The following is a 6,343-nucleotide window of genomic DNA, read 5'->3' as shown; positions in this document are numbered from 1 at the left end:
TCCCGTGTGTGTGAACAAAGTGCTCTGTCACGTCAAGGAGCTGATGAGGAAACTGGACGGATGGTGTCGAAAGGTTCATTAAAACACACACACACACACACACACACACACATATATATGTATATATTCATATTTCAATATGATTTGCAGCACGTGGCCTCAGCCACAGTGACTGAAACATGAAGCATTTCCACTAATTAAGACCATGAGATGGTTTATGAACACCGAATATCAACAATTAGTAATAAAAAAATGTCTCTTTCTTGACCATATGGTTACGTCCCCTGAGAGTTGGGACTGTATTGTGATATCTGCTCGAGGATGGTGGTGCCGCAGGAAGAACTTCTCTTTTTTACGGTAATTAAGAGAAAGGGGAATAGTGCATGGCTCACATTGTCAATCACTGTTCTGCAGACAGTCGAGCTCCCGAGGATGACGGCAGGTAAGAGACTTCGCCCAAGTTTTAGGATTTAAATACTCACATAGGTATGTGATGCGATGAAAAGTCGTGACGCTCGCAGATGCTCACTTCCACTTTAAAAGCTGATAACATTCGCTGACGTGTCAAAGAGAGTCCTTTATTATTCCCAGCTAAAAAATGTAGACACTCAGCATTAATATACTTTTGCTATTTGTGCGTAAATAATGTGAATTGTCTGTTAATGTTTGTGACGTGATGTGTCCTGCCCATCTTTAATAACCTCTGCATTGGTCAGGTTCTGCGGGCGATTCGCCGAACTCCGCGTGGGAGCGGCCCTTGGTCGCTGACCGGCGGGAGGCCCTTGAGAAGGAGGGAAGAACTTGGCGCTGGTCCTCTTGTTCTCCCTCTCCAGGCCACGCCCAACGAGACCATTCCTCTCTGTGGCACGTGAGACTTCCAAGCTGGCAGATCTTCTGGAGCTGAAAGAAGGCCGACTGCAGGGAGCGAAAGAAAAAGTGGGAAAGGTGTAATTCATCTGCTAGACATGAAGTTGCAGACCAGGGGTCACCCACCCAGCGTCCAGTTGCTGAGCTGGATCAGGGTTTGGTGGAAGATGGGAAGATCTGACCCCTGTTCTAGACCTTTTCAGCTGTCGTGTGGAGGCTGGTCAGGTTTTAAAAGGCATGACACCCATGAACACTACAGCCTACAGCTACACACGGGTCAGTGAGAGCTGCACGGAGGTCTTCACGAGGAGGGCTGGAACGCGAGCAGCGGAGAGTAAACGAGGAGAAGAGAAGGAGTCGGCCGAGCGATCGATTGCGCCTTCATGTCAAGCCTTCCAGAACTTTCAGTTCAGCATCACTGCACTCTGCCGCTCTTCTGAAGCCTCCGAAATGATGCACGCACCAAACAAATGAAAGCCCAGCCAGGATGCCAGAAAGCTCCACCATGTTTCTGTCCAGATGTTACTGGTTCAGGAATAAAGGCCAGATAATACAGTCATTTTACGCCACGGCACGGGGCTCATGACTGAGTGGACGTTGGAACAGGTCCTTTCTACTTACTTCCACGTCTGCGTCTGTGACAGGATGCAGGAGGAAGTCACTCCGAGACGGGACCTGGACAAATCCAGGCTCAGGTGACGTCAGGAGTGTGACAGGGAATAAAAAGGGAGGAGAACAGTGCTCGGCCCGTCCTCTGGAGGGCAGGAACGGCCCGCCGTTGAGCGTGACAGCATCCGTCTCCGGCTCTCCGGTCCCACGTCCCCACGTCCCCGCTGGAAGCAGCATATGGGCTCCATGTCCCTGAAGACTAGCGTTTACTAAAATTACTGGTAGGTGGGGGGGAAGAACGCGCCAGTTTGCCAAGTCTCTGGGTCACTGGGTTACTTAGCTCTACATCACGTTTTTCCCACTCCAGCTCCTGTTCCATATGGTGCTGGTACTAACATATGGCTCGCGTGTGCGCTCTTCTTTAGCACGTGCCCGAGCAGTTTTGGTTTCTGTGTAAATATTTGGTCACGCCTGCACGCCAACGTTTCCCCCTGATGCTGTATTCAACTTCGGCCCGTACTCGCGTCCCCACGACTGACTTCAGCGCTGGTGAGAAGCCGGGCCGGGTTCATATCTGTACGCGAAGCGGCCGTGAAGGAGCTTCACCGGGTGGGGCCAAGGCCGTGCTGCAGCAGACCTTCAGCCAGGAAGCTCCACTTCCACACGCCACAGTTTACGTCTGGAAGCGGATTTCCTTCAGGTGGAGTGAAATGGCCGGCTTGGAGGTTTGAAGATCTCTGGGTAGGTAGGTCTCCAGGACAGAATTTGGCCAGCCTCGGTGCGCTCAAGCAGGCCCTCCTGCATGACTGGCTTCCTTAAATCTTCGGTGCACTCCGGTTTCAGTTCAGTGGAGCTGCGCTGGTGCCAAATGCTGCTGAATTCTTGCAGCCTAATTGAATTGAGCCCTTTGTCTGACTTTTTTTTCACCGTATTCGTCTCACTGTCGACGACCGCGGTCCTTTTTAATACTGTTAAGAATCGCCACGACGTTAAAAAAGCCAACAACCCCCCCCTTAATAATTCAACTTTGACACGAAGGCTGAGTCTGAGTGGAGACCTCACTTCACGCCGCTCGTGAGCTGGAGCAGATGGTCCGCATCTAACCTCCGTTCTTCCAGAAGAACCCGATCAAGGACCCGAGGATGCGGCTGGAAGGAAGGCATTCAGACAGGTCCTGAATGTCTCGATCTCGGACAGGTCCTGCCCGAACCCGAGATCGGCAAGGAGGAGAGGAAGGCGGAGCGCTGTGGTGAGCTTGAAAAGTCTGAAAAGACGCGCCTGGTAGAAGCTATAGAGGAGTTGCAGGAGATTTACGATGGGAAAGAAGGTAGAAACGTTACACCTGACTTCAGTCTTCACCAATCTCCACAACGCGGTGATACCGATGAAACCAGTGCCAGTGATGGTCTATTCTGGTCCCATGTTGGTATACGGCCGCTTTAAATGATCACTGATTCGTCTATGGATTCACATAATGGAGAGCGAGCAGATCATTTTGATAGCAGTTCATAAATTTGGGGTTGTTTTACGTTCTTATGTATTGAATACTTAAAACACATAAAACACAGAATATGTAACATATTGTGAGTTATCTCATCATATATTTAATAATGAACCCTAATAGTTCATAATAAACCGTTTGTGAAGTCCACCGATGGCATTTGGCTCCTCGCTTCCCTTCAAACTGTCCTGCATGCAGCCCCTTTATTCTCATTTAAAACCCACCTGTTTAAATGTAGACAGTCGAAGACCTGACAACCACACCGACCAACCTGGAAACGGAGTTCCAGGCGCAGTCTGACAAGAGGAGGGATCAACTCTGTCATAGCACTACCCACACCAACATTTATTACTTATACAGCCCAAAATAACATAAAAAAACTGGAGGAGAGAGAAAAGAAGAAATGAAGAAACGTTGGGAAGGAGTGATGCAGAGAGGGACCCCCTTCCAGGGAAGAGTGAGCCTGCAAGTGGTGTCAGTGCAGGGCTGGTGATGGTTTGTACAAGTAGAGAAAAAGCCCTACAGTTGTAGAGGTGGAGAAGTCCAAAATGTAGTATAGATTCCTCAGTTATACATCGTAATACATCGGGATTTGGTGGCTTTGATCACTTCAGCTCATCCGACACTTTCACCTCGACCTAATTTCATATGTTGTGGGTTTGAACCTACGTCGCTTTGGCGTTTAAGGCTTGTCTTTAAGGCCATTCACTACTGAGGGAACATGCATGAAAGAGGGTGCTAGTTCACCAGTCGTACCAGGGAATACTGTTCAGTGAATGACCAAAGCTTATCTAAAGATCCTTAATGTGACCTTCATGACTGCATGTGTTACTGAAGATGAGACGTCAGGATTTATGTCAGAGAACGCTGCGAGGAACTGTGTAAGAAGTCCAGAGAGCTGCATCATCTTCATTATCCTTACAACAGCTAATTCGGATATGCCATGGTTTTTTACTATGTACTGTATATAATGTATAGTATATAATCCCGGTCCCCCAAGGTGCCGCCGAGGTCCCCTTGATGAAGGTACCGTCCCCACACGCTGCTCCCCGGGCGCCTGTCATGGTGCCCAAGGGTGATGGTTAAATACAGAGGACACGTTTCACCGTGTCACCACATTAACATCATACTGCTTCTTTCTCCTACCATAGGTGCATTGGTCTTTGTAACAAAACATCCCCCCAAAATATTGTAGCTTTTATTATTTTAATGTGATCATTTTTACATTTAGTTTTGGTCACCTGCATATATTCATGTTTTTCCCCTAAAATGAAGCTCTGGTTATCTGGTGAAATTAGCCAAACAGGCTATTAATCCCTTAAGTCCAATTATGAGAAGCACTCACATTAGGAAGAGATAGTCACGCATCCTTCCACACCACTTGCCCTGAAAGATCTTTACAGGCAGCCATTTTTGCCAAGCTTGTCAGCAGAATAATCTTTGTTCTCGCACCAGATTTCTTAAGACACATAGGCGATGCGTCGGATGCCTCGTATTAGAATTCTTTTATTGTCCATAACCGAAAGCCGGGTTCCCGTCCGCAGAGCTGCTGAGCGCAAACGTACCACGGCCAGCGTGGTAATCAGCAGCATTCAGAACCAAATATCAGCATGTAGAGTCCTGCTGCAAAGGAGGCTGGGAGTTTCTCCCAGTTGCAGGCGGCAATCCTGATCCTCTCGTGTCGGAATTCTGCGTAACTTCTGTGCTTTTTGTGCTACGCCTCATGCCAGTTAAACACATCCGTTCCAGCCGCACCAAATTTCCTGCTAAGCAAACACATAGTGTTTTTCGAACTGCGATTTGCATTTCTTCCCAGCGCTTGCCCTGCCACGTCCATTACTGCTGACCACCTTGTACCTTGTAAATTGGTGTTTGCTCTAATAATGCTTTATTTACTCCACTATGCAAAACAGCAATATATGTTCCATGCGTGTTAGGAATCATCACTCCGTTTTCATAGGGAACGTTTCTCATTGTGAACTTGAGAAGCGGGATTACCACCGCAGCCAGAGCCCCCTGCCTGATGAGTGTCTCACATGGCTTATCTAATGTGAAATCGCCATGTGGTATATAGTTTCATTAAACGGTGATCAAGAATGCATTAGTTCAAAACAAGAAAAGGCAATGGAGCCTAATCCGCCATGCACTCGGGTGCAGCAAGTCTAAAAAAGTTGTTGGCGCGAGACAATTTGAGAATTAAAAGTCTTCCTCATAGACTGAACTGCCATTAGGCTGATAAAGGCAATAGTGTGGAGAGGTTGTGGAGCAGTAGTGCGGACAACAACAACAACAGAAAAAAGGGGAATGGGAACTCAGGGAATGTGCAGGTTTTTGGGATGTACATATGTGTGTGTGTCTCTGCATTAACGCGCCGTGGGATTTTGAACTCAGCATGCATGACGTGCAATATGGCCGACAGTATTATGACTAGACATTAGATAATACACTGACCTCAATTAACCTGTCACGGCCATTGGGGTCGATCGCTTTTGCTCCGAAATATCTACGCTTGCATGGTTGGGGTGCTGGTAGACTTTGAACCAATAGACCTCAAAGTCCCAGGTTCAAACCCTACTTATTACCATTATGTCCATGAGCAACGCCGTCAACCCTGAGTCACTACTGATAAGTAACCCTTAAAAAGGGGTGGCTTATAAATGCCATAAATGTAAATATAGGTGACAATTGCCATCTCCCACACAGGATATAAAACCCTTAAAATCTAACGTGAACTCAACAGATGTTAAAAACTGTTAAACTCAGCAACAATACACTTCCAGCCTTATGCACCTGATCTTTGCACATCTCAACTCATTTTGCACATTCCTGCACATCTTTGTCATGTCTTGTGTGTCCTGTTGAAATATCCAACTTATCCACTTGCAAGCGTCCTACATGATAATGTCCAGTTTGACCTGTTCATTGTACAGAAAAGTTCTACTTTTCTCTTATAGAGATACTGTACAGCATTTAAGTTTTAGTTAGTATAGTTTAGTTTAGTGTGTATATACATATATATTTTGCTTTTATGATTACACTATGGGGGGTCTGTGTGTAACATTATTTCAATACACGGTATAAACTGTGTATACTGTCGTACTGACAATAAACCAATCTTGAATCTTGAATCTTATGTTGCAATAAACGCTGAACTGTAGAACAATCTACAGATACACCATCTGCAGCAAGATGTTCTTGGAGGTCTTTGGAGATAATGTGTGTGTTGTCTGCAAACATTCTCACACTCCTCTGCATATGCCTCTCCTGTATTTTTAGGAGCCTGCCAGACCAGGGTTTGTGACTGTGGTTCCATTTCCTTACGTCTGAAACCAATGAGTGAGCTTTTCACAGCCTTCCCCTAAACCA

This window comes from Denticeps clupeoides, chromosome 4 (genome assembly GCF_900700375.1).
Source record: "Denticeps clupeoides chromosome 4, fDenClu1.1, whole genome shotgun sequence".
In the NCBI taxonomy this organism is placed as follows: domain Eukaryota; kingdom Metazoa; phylum Chordata; class Actinopteri; order Clupeiformes; family Denticipitidae; genus Denticeps; species Denticeps clupeoides.
Note: the sequence above shows the minus strand (reverse complement) of the source record.